At 56.7% G+C, this 16,780-nt stretch overlaps 1 protein-coding gene across 6 annotated transcripts in view; it reads right to left on the bottom strand.

Annotated features, from left to right (window-relative positions):
- The window catches only part of MEF2D (myocyte enhancer factor 2D), a 77,110-nt gene extending 60,330 nt beyond the window's left edge, over positions 1-16,780 (bottom strand). For 3 of the 6 annotated variants that reach the window (XM_042034659.1, XM_042034660.1, XM_042034652.1), the window contains exon 1: positions 16,696-16,780. The gene's annotated coding sequence lies outside the window, so the exon portion shown is untranslated. Of the gene's footprint in view, positions 1-16,253; positions 16,377-16,695 lie in introns of those variants that run through there. The other 3 variants (XM_042034655.1, XM_042034654.1, XM_042034656.1) reach the window with 2 other exon arrangements.

The following is a 16,780-nucleotide window of genomic DNA, read 5'->3' on the forward strand; positions in this document are numbered from 1 at the left end:
TATGGGAAGGGAAGGGAAGGGAAGGGAAGGGAAGGGAAGGGAAGGGAAGGGAAGGGAAGGGGCTCGCTGGCTCAGAAGCCAATTACAACAAATGGAAAGTGTTTTGCTTTTTAATCTGGTGATTTTTTTAGCTAATCTCTCCTTTGGAAAAGGACGATCGGCTCACTGGCAGGATGCTGCCGGGGGGATATAGCACATGTGGAGTCCTGGCTGGAACAGAAACTCAAGCCCTTGCTCTCCATTCCTGTCCTTTTTGGGTGGATTTATCCTGTTTTTTTCTCAGAGTGACTGTGCAGGGGCAGAGAAACAATAGCAGAGCTTTGGGAAACTTCTGAACAGGGGATTTTACTGTGTTTCTGTCTCTCTTTTCTGAAGAGGGGAGTTTTCTACTTTCAAAACACTCTTTTCACTTTGAGTTTTTCACCAGTTTGCACAGGAGGGTTTGGAGGTGGGAAAACCCTCCCCAGCTCCTGCAACCCTTCTGCTTCTGTGGGCTTTGTCCTCCTTGGGAGAAAAGCCAAGTCCTATTCCTCACCTGCCCAGAGATCATGGAATCACAGAATTATAGAATCCTTCCAGTTGGAAAAGACCTTTAAGGTCATCAAGATGATGCTTTTCCTGCTGCAAAGGAAGTTCCATTCTGGGGAAGTTCATAAAAATGAGAAGTTTTAGAAGTGAAAAGGACCACGCACACCCAAAACCAGGTTTGTTTCCTTCTCCAGCCCTGGGCAAGACCTCAACAACATCCAGCAGAAGGGGAAAACCAGACCCAGCAGTCCAGGAGAAGACAGGACCCTCCTCACCCATGACCACCGGACAGCCCACCGGAGCTGGGAACCAGCTGGAACCTCTTCACCAATCCAGATTCTCCCAAGCATGTGGAGAGCCAGAGCAGGGAGGAGGCCGTTGGATGCCATCCCCAGAGCCCATAAATTACAGCAGGGAACAGAGTTGCATTTGCCCTACTTCTTATCTGCTTGGAAATTGCGCTGCTTTCCCAGCTGCAAAGGCAGCTCTGTTCCCAAGAATTTCAGCAAAGCCATGACCTCCTTCCAGGATCGTACAGTATATGGTGGCGGGGAGCCAGGGCTAATTATAGGCACAGGAAAAGGGGAGAGAGGCATTTGGAAAAGCTCTACCTTCCCAGCCACAGGGAGCGGGGCAGCACAGCCCCAGCCAAGCCCCCGATGGGAGCACCCCAAAGGGCTGCGAAACCCAGGGACAGAGAGCAAATCCCAGGGATCCAGTCCTCCTGGACTTCACTATCCTCATTTTCTGGAAAGATGAAAGGCAGCATAAATCTCATCTCACAACGCCTCACAATTCCAGTGTGCTCTGGCGTAGGGGGGAAGCCCCTGGGGGGAGCGGGACCGCCGCTGCCCCGGCACGGGTCAAGTGTCGGCACAGCACCGCCCCAGCCACGGCAAGAACCAGAGTCTGTCAGTCCTACACCATCTGAGCGGGTCGGGTTCCCTGCAGAGACCCCATCTCCCAAAGATGAACGATGCCACAAGCCCCTCAGCGTGCCCTCGTGCCCCAGCACTGCCCAAAAGCACGGCCTGCAGAGATGCTCCCCACCCTGGAGGCAAATAAATGTGCATTAATTTAAATGCCAGCCAAGGCTCTTGGGCAAAGCCACGTGCAGAGTTCATTGTCACTTGCTGAGCAATGTCAAAGGAGCCACCTCCCTCCCCTGACCCGCTGCAGAAGTGGACAAGGACATGGTGACACATGTGCCCACGAGACCTTCCGGTGGGGAGGAGGCTGGGCAGGAAAGCACAGAACAGGCAGCAACTCTTTCAGCCACCAGGCTCCTCTCCAGAGCCACATTTCTGCACAAAACAAAACCTGGGGAAGGTAAAAATCCCACCTCATGGTTTTTTTGAGGGAGGAAAAAGAAAAGCCAGGAACCTTCTCGTTTGCCGCAATGGTTTTCATTTTCCACCAAATTAACTCGAGTCTCGACTCTGGCTGCCGGCAGATCCCCTCCCTGCCTGCTCGCTGCCGCGTGTGCCTGCGCATGTGGGAATGTGTGGGTGTGTGGGTTTTGTTTTGCTTTCTTCACCGGCTCTGCAGACCATCTCCTGCTCTCGCCGATCGCAGCCTGCACAAGGCTCAGCCCTGCTCCATTATCCGGCAGGGTGACTTCCCACTTCTCCAGCTACAACCTCATGCAGGGCCACTCTCTTGCTCCAAGAACTTCTAGAAACATGGTTTGCGGGTATCCCAGCCCTCGGGGTGCTGCAGAGCTGTCGCCGTTGCCAGTCACTCCGAGAAGGTCCCTGTGTGGAGGGGAAGGTGCCAAGGCTGGGTGCTGCAGAGTGCGGGCACGGCTGCGCCAGGCTGGGACAGGGGACCGGCAGCACCAAGCAGGAACCAGCGCAGCCTCCCAGCGAGAGAGCGCCTCTCACTAAAGGAAAGAATCTGCCTGCGCATGCCGGCTCCAACTGATGCCCTTTTCTGAAGCCCCTGCGACAGCGGGAAGGGGGTTCAGTGCACACCGAGTTTGACCTGCTCCTGGTGAGACCCTTGAGATCACCTCCAGCCAGCTTCCTGGATAATAGCCCCGGCTAAAACCATGCCCTTGGTGCCTGGCCCCAGCGCTGCAGGCGCTCCCAGAAACACTCCAAAGGCTGACCAAGCCTTGGTACAAACCAAAACCAGCACTTTCTACATGACACCCCCCCTCCCCAGCTCCAACACTCCAGATGGGCACACCAGGGAATGGAGGGGAAGATAAACAGAAACAACTTCCCCACAGCTCACACCAAAGACCCCGGTACCGCCAGCGCCCAGCACCCGCGCAGCAGCGGGACAGAGCACGGACACCCATCCCCGCAGAGCCGAGCCCACCTCACCGGCACTGCCGGCACGTCCCGGTGGAGCACGCGGCCTCGGCAGGGCCGACACAGCCCCTTCCCACCCGGCTCGGCGCACACCGCCACACACGGCTCAGCCCTAATGGGATAACAAGCTCACAATGAGATCCTAATGAAGGATTAGCGAAATACAGTTTAAAGAGATTAAGGCTGGGTGCAGCACTAAAACTTTTTTATTTATTTAATTTTTTCCTGAGAGCCCGGCAGAGGTGAGACACAGATTACGGCCAACATGGATGGAGCTGGCATTCGCTGCTGCCTCTGGCGAACTCGGGATGGTTTTTGCATCGCTCTCGTGCAAAGCAGGGCCAGGGCTGCAAAAAGGATGGAAGAACACACAAAAAATGGCTCGTGGCGCCTGCAAGCCCTGCCCAAGACACTTCACAGCCAGCCAGAGGCTTCCTTCATCTCTCCCCTCCCACACCAGTCCCTTCCCATCTGCATCCCAGATGCGCCCGATGCTCTCAGTCCCGTGCTCTCAGTCCCGTTCGTAATGACTGCTGATGTTATCCGCCCGAGCCGGAGCCTTCCAAGGAGCCCCAGGGAAGCAGGTACTCAACTCTCATTCAGGGAAAGTTATTAATAGTAATTTCTTGGCTCTACACAAACAGAGCAAGAAGTCAGCCCTGGCCTGGGAGAGCTTGGCGTGACTGCCAGCCCCACGTGCTCCAAAAGGTCAGGAGTCTGGTTCGCCCCCAAATCAAACGAGGATGTTTAAAATAGAAAGCAACACATCTGGGGCTGCTTTTTGGCTTGTTTTGACCACTCATATATTTTTCTGCAATCACCAACACCACAAATTTTCTCCTCCCGAGAAAGGGCAATGTGACTGTCACCCCATCATGGGAATCCAGGAGTGGGAATTTGCTAAACCAGCCCCAAGAGTGCTAATGCCTGGGGGGGAATGGGCAAGCAAGGCTGGTGCTGGGGGACGGGATTGTCCCATGAGCAGTGGGGCAACTGCTCAAACCAACCCCTCATTTCAGCCAAGTCCTCCAAAGCTACACGACAAGAGGGAGGTGCAGAGCTGAGAAACATCCCTGTTGAGAGACTACAAAACAAATCAAATGAAGATGTTTGGAGCAGATCCAGATGTTTATTAGTGACGCACATGGAGGTATAAATAATTATCCGGTAGGAATTTTGTTCACAGGCAGCTCTCCCTTATCTAATCAGATCTCAGTGCGACATGGCCCTGGCCTCCCCCCGCTTAAAAAGTCTTGAGAAAACCAGATGCAAAATAAAGAAAACCTCACTAGGGGCACCAATTTAATCCCATTAATCACTGGATACTGGGAGCAGAGCTGCCAGCACTCAGATCTCATCCAGGCACAGCTCAAGGGAGGATTTTTTCCTCCAGCAGGAGCACTGGCAGAGGGTCAGATCCTGCACGAGGGTGCAGAGAAGGGCCAGGAGCTGAACCCTCGCACGCTGCCCCATACCCAGCACCAGGCACAGGTACAGTGGCATCTGTGAGGACAGGAGCCACCGTGGCATTGGCTGGGCCCCTCCACACCGGTGCAAGGAGCTGGGAAGCTCTCGCCTGTAAGAAACCAACTGCTTAAAATACACTGGCCAACAAACCCCTCCCTTGTCCGGCTGCGCGGTACTGAGCGGCCTCTCCAGCGCCCGGACACTGCAATTACCTAAAAATAAATGGACCACAAACCTCGAGAGGCCAAATGGCTGAGGGGGATGAGGACGGCAGGGAACGTGCCCCAGAAGCACCGAGCCTGGCAAGCTGGAGGGACCAGCAGCTGTGAGCGGCTGTCACGGCACCACCACGAAGCCCAAGCCAAAGGGTTCACATACGACCAAAAAACAGGTAGAAAAAAGGCTTTAACAGCTCAAAAACACCACCTGAGCTGATTTTTCCCAGCCCTTAGCATCACCTAACCCATGGGAGGTGCCGGCCCACTGAGCCACACCACCACCCCCCACATCAGCAGCCCCTCACCCTGCCAACCCCCCCGCCAGCATTTCCGATGGTTTTCCAAAAATTTAACCAACCCAACCCACCATAGGCGAGGCTGCAGAGGGTTTTGCAGAGGCCAGAGAGGAGCAGTGTTGGAAACTTACTGCAGGAAATTGGCCGCTCAGCTCCAGCTCCTTGTCCCTACTGGTGGGAAAGTCTATAAATCTCTAATAAAGAAAAAAAATCCCCTCCCATTTTATTCCTTCTCTCCCCCCTTCCCAAGGATTGCGAAACTGAGAGGGCAGCCGGGGCTTGGATTCGCAGCATTGCTGAGTTCCTACAGAGTCTGGGCTCCCTGCCACCAGCAACAGCGGCTCTGGGGGTGTGGAAAAAGGGAGGGAAAAAAAATAAAAAGAAGAAGAGGAGTAAAAAAAAAATATAAAAAAGTCCTGTTTATTTTGGGGGATGAGAGAGAAAACTTGCACTGCACGAAGTGGGGTGGAGGGGGAGCAAGGCTCTGGCACTCCTGCAGGCACCACGCGTTTGGGAATCAAAAAGGCTCCATTAAAACGCCTGGATTTTGGGTGGGAATCTGAGCTTGCAGAGGGTGCTCTTTCCCAGAGTGTACATGGGCAGTAAGCAATCTCGTATAGAGCGAGGCAGCACCTCCCAGGGCAGCTGGACCCCCTCGAGGGCACCCACGGGTGCCAGCTCTGCTCTGCCCTGCCCTGACGCGGCCCTGGGCGCTGAAAGGGGAATTACTGAAGACAGGCTGGAAGAAAAGCCTGCTCCAGCCGTGACCCAGATTCCCCTCCAGCCTGATCCCTCACTGAAGTCATAATCCTTGGAGGGCTTCTGGTCCTTTTTTTTTTTTAAATACATCCCTGAGTGTTGCCATGGTGACAAGGGGGATGCTATAATTTCAGCATTATAGACTTCAGCGCGAGAACAGGAGGGAGAAGGTGGTGGAAATATGGATGAGCTGCACTGGTAATGCATTTAGGGAAAAAAGAATTAAAAAAAAAGAAAGAAAGAACCAAGGCAGCACCTTGGCTTGGGCAACAGAGACTGGAGGTGCAGGGCCGTGTCACAGCTGAAGGGATGCAGGGGATCATGGATCATGGAATGGTTTTGGTTGGAAGGGACCTTAAAGATGGTCTCGTTCCAGCCCCTGCCATGGGCAGGGACACCTTCCACTAGACCAGGTTGCTCCAAGCCCTGTCCAACCTGGCCTTTGGCACTTCCAGGGATGGGGCAACCTAGGCAACCTGTGCCAGGGCCTTACCATCCTCAGAGGGAGAAAATTCTTCCCAATATCCCACCTAACCCTGCCCTCTGTCAGTGTGAAGCCATTCCCCCCTTGTCATGTCACTCCAGACCCTTGTGCAAAGTTGTCTCCAGGTCTCTTGGAGCCCTTTAGGCACTGATGAGGGCTCTAAGGTTTATCTGGAGCCTTCTCTTCCCTGGAATGGGGACCTGCTCCTGTCCCTCAGCCAGAGTACCTACTTTGGGGCATCGTTTGGGCAGCAGCTTCCCTGGGCATGGATGCTCCAGACCCTGCAGGGCTTTGGGGGATGCAGGCTGCCACCCTGCCAGGACACAGCGACAAGTCCTAAATCCCCCAGCAAACCTTGTGGAACCTGAGGCAGCCCTGAGCAGGAGCACCCTATTTTGGGGTGGCCTTAGCCCAGCCCACCACAGCTCAGCACCCAGCCGGTGTCAAAACTTTGCTAAGAAGCAGCTCCGAAAGAGCTGCCCTCCCCTTTTTACCTCTATTTCCTACCGCCTTTCCTCTCCACCTGCTTTGCCCATAGCAGGTCCTCATGGTATCCCACGGCAAGCAGGATGTGGGAGACCCTGAGTTCCTGTCCAGCTCCCAGCTGGAATAAAACCCACCACTGCTGGTGTTTCTGCAAGGGCATGAGATACCTCTGGGTGTTCTTAACGTTGCACTACCCTGGTTCAGCCCTAGAGAGCCCCTGGGCTGGTGTCTGTGAGTTTTCAGGCTGGTAGGTGACCTGTGACCCCACAGGAGGGATGAACCACAGCTTCAGACCCTAGGGACCTCAAGCTCTCCTGTGGCACAGAAATAGCAAAACTGCATGAACAGAAGCCAAACCAGTTTTAGCCACGTTTCCACCCCGCTCACACCCCTTCCCGCCCCATCGCCGGGCACTGAACCGGCACCTGCTGTGACAAAAAATTTCCGAAAGACGCACAAATAAAAATAAGATCATACACAAACACCTCTGCCCAAACCCAGACCAACAGCCCATGACCCCATCACAAGAGCAATGGGCTCTTAGGGACTCATGGGGTCCCAAAGGAAGCCACGCTGCCCCGGGGGATGCCAGGTCCACACCACACGCGAGTGGGGAGGTGAGAAAAAGCTCCGGTCTGGTGTGCGGCACCCGGCACCGCGTCCTCTGGCCATGCAGCCTGCACCCCTCGGCCTCTCTGAGGGGTGGGAGACAAATCCTGACCGCAAAACCCAGGTGGCCAGTGTCAGGGGTGCTGAGACATCACTGTCTCAGTCCTGTACCGGGCCTGGGCACGGCTCAGTGGGGATCCTCAAAGGGCAGCGTGAGGCTGGGACAAAAGGGTCTCCTGAGCTCTAAATGCCTAAATAAAACCACGGCACATCACTGCAAAAGTGGGAACTCCAGGTGCGGGGTGGCAGCGGGTGCCAAGGACCCCCCACCAGGACTCAACACGCTCCTTCCTCGCTGCAAAAAATCTTGTATAACCCCAGTGGAAAAACTATTTCGAGTGTTTTGTTTCGGTGCCTGAAGAGGAGCCAAACCCCCAAACTACCACCTTCAGCATCTGACCTGTCAGGCCTTGGGCCATCGAGTGCTTTCAGCAGTGCCCCGAGCTCCAGATTTAGCCTCAGAGGTATTTATCTCTGAGAAGCTAAAACCAAAGCTGCATTTGCATAACAAAAAGACCCCAATGCTCGGTGCAAGTGCGGCTGGCAGGGGAGAGGACATGCAAAGCAGCAAAGGCGCTGAAGGTCACCCAGGCGGATGCTGAGCTCTCAGTGGCTGGTCCTCTCCACTGGAAAGGACAAGGCAAGAACATCTTCCCATAAGGAAAGCATCTTCCCAACCTTCCCACTTCCACCTCGTCCAGCTGGAGCAGCTCTCTCCAGCACAAGGGCAGGTGTGAAATCCTGCTTGCTAAAGCACACACTCATATCTCGCCCTAAAGCTGAAAGACCTGAGGGCAACTAACAGGATTTTTCCAAACTCTCTGAATCTGTGTTGAGAGCTGGGCTCACCATTTTCCTCTCCCGGCTGCCAGTGGCCGGCGCGAGGACAGGCGGCTTCATCCCCTCGGGAGCAGTGCCTGTGGGGAAGCAGGGGGCGAGGAACCCAGCCCTTGGCCTTTCCCCAGCAGCACCCGAATGCAGCTCCCACGACCCCTGCGGCCCCCAGGAGCAACCAGGAACTCACCCCACCGGGACCCCCACCCGTCCCGTGGGAGCAGGCGGACGGCACAGCAGCTCCGTGCTCAGCTGTCTGACACACCAGGTCAGCACCTGCTGCCACGCTGTGCCTGCAGCTCAAGCCGGCACCTGTGCCCTTGTTTTGGGACAAAGTCCCTTCGGGAACTGGCGCCACCCGACTCCCCGTCTCCTCCTTATCTCACACCCGACGCACACGGACTGAATCCCCTCCTGCCCTGCCATGCTCACAGCTCAGTCAAAGCTCAACCGTACCAAAACCCCAGGGGGGTCACACCAAACCCCATAAAGCATTGCCGCGCCCCAGGCCGCCCCAAGAGCCAGATGTTCACCTCTCCCCCCCGCAAGGAAATGCCAGCTCTGGGGAGAGGATTGATGGAGGAGCAAGAAGCAGCCACCAGCTGCCGCGGGAAGAGCCTTGGCTGCCTTCGCCACCAGCATCTTGCTCCAACCATTTGTTCTGCTTCTATTTTCGAAAGCGCTGGGGCTCAGCGCTCCACAGATCCCAGCCTCCCTCCCAGCCTCCCCACCGCCGAGCGAGGCGACAGATTTCTGCTAAGAGGTAGCGCCGGCTCCGCTCCCCATCTTGGCAGCGGCATCCACGCAGGGCTGGGGATATTTTTGAACGAACAAGCCGAGAGGTGCTAGTTTTCCCGGCAGCTCGTTGCCGGTGCGTGGGAAGGACGGCCATGCCGAGTCAGGGAAGGTTGAGAATGGATCTGTGATCGATCCCTGTGCCTAAAACCCTGAAGATGGGACGGCGAATCCTACTAAGTCCTGCAAAGCGAGATGGCCAGTGGCACATGGAGCTCTCTGGGAAAACATCACCCAAGGGACGAGGCTGGAGATGAGGCCTGACTTTGGCTGCATCCCAACCCCCTGCGCCCTTCCCAGGAGCCCCCACGCTGGTCCATGCTCTCAGAGGAGAGCTGGCATGCACACGCTGTCCATGTGATCCCAAGTGCTGCTCCTCACTGGAATACTAGATGGAAAGCTGCCCCATGCCCACGTCCAAGTAAGCCCTGCCTTCACCCAACCCTTCCACATCCTGTTCCAGTTATTGAAATAAATCTGCTACTATCGCAGGGTTTTCCTAGGGGCAGACATGTCTCCAGGGAACATGTGGTTTATCCCCTGGGATAAACCCAAGGGTTGGAATGAGATGATTTTTAAGGTCCCTTCCCACCTAAACCATTCCATGAGTGTGGTAACTGTGCCTGGAGGCACCTCTTCACCTCCATGACCTCCGCAGTGGTGCCTGCACCAGAGACGCTTGGTGACACACAAACGCTTTCCTTTCCCCCATGGTTCTTCCAGCAAGTTCTGAACCAGTCCAAGCACCGCATGCCAGGCTCCGTGTCCGACAGAGCCAAAGCCAGAGCTCCCTGCAGGGGAATTTTAAAGGCCAAAAATCCACACACAGTTCCCAGCAGGAGGAGGGTGCTTGTGGCAGAGCCAGGCTCCAGCAACACCGGGATTTTAACAAGCTGTGGGGTCTTCAGCCACTCCAACCTGCCACCCATCATCGAGCTGAGCGGCACCAGGGTCCCCACCCAGACGAGGTGTCACAGGTGCCACAGGACACCGCAGCCCAGGGATGGACACCATTCCCAGCCACTGGCATTCGGACAAAGCAGGCTGTTCCTCCCAGGGCTGGCAGCTCACTCGGATGCCAGCAAGAAGCCTGTGGGTACCAGCTCCACGGGGACATTTATCACGAGATTTAGACAAAGCACGACAGCTCAGCCCTCACCTACAGTTACACAAACACACAGCCACTCTGTGCCTCCGTATACCCAAAATGGGTGAAAAACACCCATTTCTTGGCTGTCCCAAACTTGCAGAAGGTCCTTCCTTCTGCAAGGAAGGTCCTTCCCCATGGATGTCACCACGGACCGAGAGCATCCACGCCTGGAGCCCGATCCCTGCCATTCCCTGCCCCAGCCCCTCACCACAGAAGTTTATCTCCTGCTCCCAGCACTGAGCACAGCGGCTGCGGGGCAGGACGGTCTCGGTGACTGTCTGTGCAAAATAAAAAAAGGCTGGTCGGTCAAAATAATTTGTCCACATTCTTTATTGTAATTTTTTTCTTCCCTGCCAGTGGAAACTCCTGCTCCGGCACCATGTCTCAAGGTTACTGCTAGGGGTGGGGGAGGATTTCAGGTTTTACAACTGAAAAATTCCAGACAGAAACCCAGAAACGTTGCCAGTTTTTTACTGAACAGAAGCTCTTTATCCAATTAATTTAATTTATTTAACTTATGGGGTTTTTTTACACTTGATGCAGCAGGTTTAAGCAAACTCCGTTTTTTTCAGCCCCCCAAATTCAGTCTGCTTTGACAGAAAATTCTCACCGATGCCATGAACATTTTCCATTCTCAATTTCTTTTCTAAGGAAAACCAAACCAAACAAATCCGACCCCACATATTTTCCCCGCCTGCACCACATGGGACGTGTTCCTGGGTATGGTGCCTAGCAATTTTTCCCTGAAGTCTTCCAATAATTGGAAAGGAAAAAATTTAAGAGCAAAAAGAAAAAATTCATCTTCAAAATAAGGAAAGAAAAAAGGTGCTTTCGAAAAGGATGGAGGAAAGTCACTTTGTTCCAAAAGGCACTTCCATTTAAAAAGGAAGATGAAAACTTCCAAGCAGGGCTATTTATAACCACTGCTTATATCCATCAATAACACCTTGCACCTGAAGCTCCACCACATCCTCCAGAGCAGGTACCCCCAGACCCACAGCCCCAGCACCCCTGGGGCCGTGAGCTGCAGGATCCATCATGCACGAGATGCTGATAAGCCCCTATGGCAAGAGGAGGAGAGAGGAGAAGGAGGAATCCCACTAGGAATCCTAAAATGATCCCTTGGCAGCCCTGGGGTGGGCTCAGGTCAGGGACCTGGCCCCACAGGCAGGTGCTGCTTCCCAAATCTCATTACTACTTTTTGGGGATGGAAAAAAAGGTAAAAAAAAAATTCGTGAGCCATGGATTTGTCCTGCCTCCTTCCAAAAAAAAAGGCTGATGCAACAGCAGTGCTGCAGTGGGAGGTCACCCTTCCCCACAGCCCCCAGCCCCCCCTCCGTGCCCCAAGCACCCCAGCTGGGGGGGCTGCAGGCACCTCCTCCTGGAAGCGGTTTGGGGTTTGTGCTGGACGCTTGCTGGAAGCTGTTTGAAGCTCTGGAAAGAGAAACGATTCCTCCTCCTCCTCCTCTTCCTCCCTGCCCAGAAATAGGTCATTTAATTACCCCCTTTCCAACCCCAACCACCAGTGACTCAGGACAGGAGGTGGGAGCTCTTCCACCCTGCGCCGGCTCCTGCCCAGCAGCAGCCCAAAGCCACTGTGCATGGCTTTGACCTTGAGCCATTGTGCCAGCAGGACCGGGCTGGGAGGGCACAGCCAGCACAGATGGCAGGGGCTCAGCTCCCCACCTCTGCATTCCAGCTAGCGCTGGTCACTGGAAGCAAGGAGGGTCGGGCCACGGGTGCTGCCAACCCCCTCCATGCGCAGCCACGGGCAGGGCCGTGTGCCGCCTCCGGGAAAACCAAGGGCTAATTGCACGTTGGGAAACCCTACGTGTCCTGCTCGGCACAGAGGGAAACGTGCGGCCCCGGCACGGTCCGGTCCGGCTGCTTCGGGATGGGACAGTACAGTGGCTCCTGGGTGGTGGCTGGAGCCTGACACATCCCAGCACAGGCACCATCCCGCCCTTCCAGCTTGTCCTCACCGCGCACACCAGGACACCTGCCCGGCACCACTCCGGCCACTCGGGCTTCGCGTTTGGCAGCGGAAGAGCAGCGCTGCATGCCCGCTCCGCTGGGCACTGGAGGGGCACAAAGCTATTTAAAGTCCACTGGGCACCATGGCAGTACTCAGCATTGGGAACAGGCCCCGACAGCTGTTCCAGCATTCCAGCAGTCAACCACAACCAGGACATCTCACCATGACCAGGCCCTTCCAGGTGACACGGATGGTGGCAGCAAGGACCCACCATGCATGCATGCACCTCATCTCATTGCCCCCTTTTATATAGGGGTGGTGCTCCCCTATAGCTCAGAAGCAGCCTGGGTATCATGGAGCAGCTGCTGTGTGCCCCCAGCCTTGTCATGACCCATGCGAAAACAGGCCACGTTTCCCAAAAAAACTCTTCCCATGCAACTCAGAGACCCAACTCCCCCATCTTTTGAGCCCCCATTTAAGAGAAAGCAAACCTAGACCCCACCCCCTGAAATAAATCACTCCAAATTGGAGTATTTATCAAACCCTTGCTCTCCACATGGGTACTTTTTTTAGGATTTTTTAAAGGATGCAGGTTCCTGTCTGTTTTGCAAGCAGTGGGGAGCTACAACAGGGAGACACCAGGAGTGAGGGGAAAGGAAAAATTAAAGAAGAACCACAAGCAAAGCAAAGTGGAGTGCAAGATGCAAACCGACAGATCCGGGGAGGCAGAGCTGCTGGCAGGCAGACGGCGAGATCCATCTTGAAAGCAAAAGCAAACTGCAGCTCACACAGGCAGAGGGAAAAACCTAGAGGTCTTCAGCACTGCCTGAGCTCTGATCAAACAAAGTGATTAACAAATTTCAGCTTTTTATTGAAAGCATCTCTAATTAGAGGAAAAAAGGAAAGGACAAACAAAACCAAACCCCTGAGAGTCACATCGAGTGGTGAAGTCCCAGACAGTGTTGGGGGGCTGCAAGGGGGTGATGCACCCCACAGTCCTGCTGGCACACGGAGGGCAAGCACAGCCAGGGGCACCCAGCACTCACCCCATGGCACCAGCATGGCCACACATTTCCGTGCCTCCCCAGCCTTCCTCCTCCTCTCCCTCCTCCTCCTCACTTGCTTTCTGCACACCGCGTCGGGCTCAACGGCAGAGCCAAACCTTCCCGGGAGCAGGACTGTCATCTGCAATAGAGTCACCTCTGAACTCGGGACAGCTCAGCCTCCAGGAACTGCCAAAATAGCGATAAAAATAAGAAAGAGCCCCTGGCCTGAGGAGTTCACCCTCCGAACAGATGGGACGGCGGCGGGGTGAGGCAGGGGGATATTTTTAGCTCTGGTTGCAGATGGGGAAGTCCGGCACAGCACCAACACGGCAGCCCCATGGCCGCCCATGCAGCTCGCCATGGCTTGGGTAACCTCCGTGTGCACTCCGAGGTATTAACAGGATTTAATGGGATGCTGCCTGCTCACTTCCTGAGCCTCAGGCACCACCTTCCAGGCCAGCTCACACCAGCACAGCTCCACATGGCATCTCACCACCACTGTTGGGGGCACCCAGCAAGGCAGCAGTGGTCCGGGGGAGCAGAGTCAATGTCAGCAACCCACACCCCTCTCCCTCTTTCCCCTTCATTCCCAAAACGGCCACCTCCCTGCAATCCATCACAGAGCAGAGATGCCACGCAGCACCCCATGGCGGGTTCCTCCCAGCACACTCCAGGCGATGCCAACCTGACCCTGGGAAGCACTCTGGCTTGGAAAAAAAGAGGGAAAAGCAATTTCTGCCCCTCACCACAGATGCTTTTTGAGGTTCAAATGACTCGCCCAGGGTGCCAGACGCATAGCCTGTAGCTGAGCCCTCCACACCTGGCTGAAGCCCTCCTGTTCCTTCGGGATGTGCCAGGCAGCATCTCCTCCCACCCTCACATCCATCCTTCCTTCGTGAGCCAGGGCCTGCACCAGCATTAACACCTCCCTGCCAGGCAGCTGCCGGCACCAGTTCCCGGCACGCGCCAGCACCGCAGCAGCTGGGTCCCACTCCCGTACTTTTCGTCCGACACTTTCGGCTTTGTTCTCCCTCTCACAAAGCCGCCGTGAGGCTGCCCTGGCAGCACGAAGGGACCTTGAAGTGGATGCGGTTTATGACCATATTTAGGCTCCTTTATGTTGCCAGTCACAGTAAAGGGCTGCAGCATTAAATGAGACTCAGACCCCACTTGTTTCACTTGGCAGCCTGGGAAAAATCCACCCCGGGTGACTCCAGCACCGTCCATGCCTCCGCCCTGCCCGCTCAGGGACAGCAAGAAATAGCAACAGCCCTTTCCAGCTCTGCAGCTGCACTTCCCAAGAGGAGCCAGGAGCCCCTTAGCAGTGAGGAGGGGGGGATTAAACACATTAACCACCTCTCCCATTCCGAGAACACCACCAAAGCATGGGGAAGAAAAGGGACATGCCCAAGGTCACCTACTAACAAAGCCAGCACTTCTCAAGGTCCCAAGAGCCCCCCAGCAGGACTGAGCACACACAGGGACGTGACTGCTCGGCATGAGGAGCCCCCACACTGGTTTGAGCCGGGGAAGAGCCCAGGCAGGAGTGGAAGCCCCGAGCCACCTGACATGGGAGCTAATGCCCCTTCAACATGAGCACGTTAAATCCCTGCTGTGGCAGAGGCACCAGTGAAACCCGAGCAGTGGCCCCCACCGCTGCGGGGACATTGGCCACCTGCTCCGAGCCAGCACAAGTGCAGATGCCTCGGCTTGGCAAAGCCGTGACAACTGCAGGGGCTGAAGGGCAAGGTGGTGGGGGTGGAAAGGAGAAGCCATGAGGCCCATCCAGAGGTCCATGACCTTCAGGAGCCCATGGCAATGATCCTGAGGGCAGGGCAAGCAGCGCGCTTTGAGCTCCAAAGGGGACAGGGGCAGCTCGGTGCTCCCAGGCCAGGGCCACCAGCACCGAATTGGCTCAGGGAAGGAAAGAATGTACCCAGAATAACCCTTACCTGCACCCAAAACCTGCACCCCTGGCCTGATGAGCATCCCCATCACACTAAGGCTGGCACGGCCCCGTCCCCAACGGCAGCAAGATTTCAGGCTGGCTGTCCTGGGACAGTGGTTTGAGAACACCCACCTTGGTGAAGCAACACCAGCCCAAAAATTCATGCACAGCCACAGCGGGAGAAGGGACTTTGGAGGGACAGGATCAGACCTTCCTGGCATGGGGGCAGGCAGAGGTGCTGAGCTGAAGTGCCAGTGGAATTTGCACCAGCACAGGTGTCTCTGTCCCTGCCCAGACCCCTGCCCGCAGCACGGGGGAGTCACCAGCCAAAACCGTGTGGCAGCTCCGACACTTGTGGAGGATGAAGAGGGGGCGACAGCCCAGCTGATGGCTATGCAGAGCTGGGGGTGCCGTGGGGCTCCACGCGTGCAGGGGGAAGAGCTGCATGTGTGGCACACGCGCGTGTATCACTGACCGTGCGCTGCTCTTGTGCGTGAGGGGAGAAAAGGAAAAGAAATAAAAAAAATAAAAACCAACGACAAAGCCAAAGGGGTTTGGGAGCTGCAGGAAAGGGATAAGCTGCGGGCAAACCGGCGTCGCAGATGCCGAACAGCCGCAGATGCTGGACGCCCTGTCACTGCATCCCTGCTCAGCATCGCCGGTCCCTCTGGCCAAGGAAGAGCTCGACACCCCGGGGAGGCCGTGGCAGTAGTGACGCGGTTTGGCCCCACCACGATACCCTGCTCCGGCCGCTGTCGGATGGGGCTGAGGCGCTGAGCCTCCCCCGGACAAACAATCCCAGCTGTCGGCTCCGGAGCCGGCGCACGGCCAAGGCATGGGCGCTCCGGGACTCGATTTACCGCCGGCTCTCCCAAAATCTGCTCTTGCCAATCAAACCGCAGCCGCCACCGGCACCCGAAGCCTCGCCGGCGGGTCCCCCCACAGCCCCGATGTCATCACCCTATGTCCTGCCAAGGAGGGCACTCCCCAGCCCCCGAAATCCACTGGGCCCTGCTTCTCCCTGGGTCCCGCCAGGCCGCAGCGGGTCCCATCCGGGGGTGGACGCAGTGTCGCGGTGGGCTCGTGGTCTGCCACCACGGGGGTCCCACGGGGACGTTGCCCACTGCCCCGGAGCGGGGTGGGCACCTCCAGTGCCGCCCCCACCCCATCGGCAGCACCCAGCGGGACCATCCCCGTGTGCCGCACCCGGCACCCGCATCCCCCCCGTGTCCCGAGTCCCCCCGTGTCCCGAGTCCCCCCGTGTCCCGCGCCCCCCTCACCTGTCCCCGCAGCGCCCAGGCCGAGCCGCCACCTCTTCCCCTTCCTCCCGCTCCCTCCTTCACCTCTGCACCATTTTGGTGACGGTTTGTTTTGAAGCCGAGGGGGGAGGAGGGAGGAGGGGGGCGCGGGGGGAGGATGTGCCGCTGCCGCCGCCGCCGCTGCTCCCGCCCCCGCCCATCCCCGCGCCTCGGGGCGGCTCCGTGCGGCGCGGGGGTCGGGGGGGTCCCTCCGCTCCCCCCACCCCAAACACAGCCGGGCGGAGCGGGGCTCCGCGCCCCCCCTGAGGCCGCCCGGGGAAGGGGGGGTGGGGGGGGCGTTCTCGGAAGTAGCGCCAGAATCGCGAAACGTTAAAAGAAATCAAAAATAATTAAAAATAACAATTAGAAGGAGGAAAAAAAAAAAAACCGACAGCGAAGAAGCGCGAGAGCGGGAGGGACCCACCTGAGCGGGGCGCGGACCGGCCGCTGCCGGGGCTGCGGCGGAGCCGGCGGGGAGCGACCATGGCCGGGCCCGGCCCAGCGTCAGG

The sequence above is a fragment of the Corvus kubaryi genome, unplaced genomic scaffold, assembly GCF_017639235.1.
Source record: "Corvus kubaryi isolate FWS band 111438036 unplaced genomic scaffold, C.kubaryi_AGA036_p1.0 37373, whole genome shotgun sequence".
Classification (NCBI taxonomy): Eukaryota; Metazoa; Chordata; class Aves; order Passeriformes; family Corvidae; genus Corvus; species Corvus kubaryi.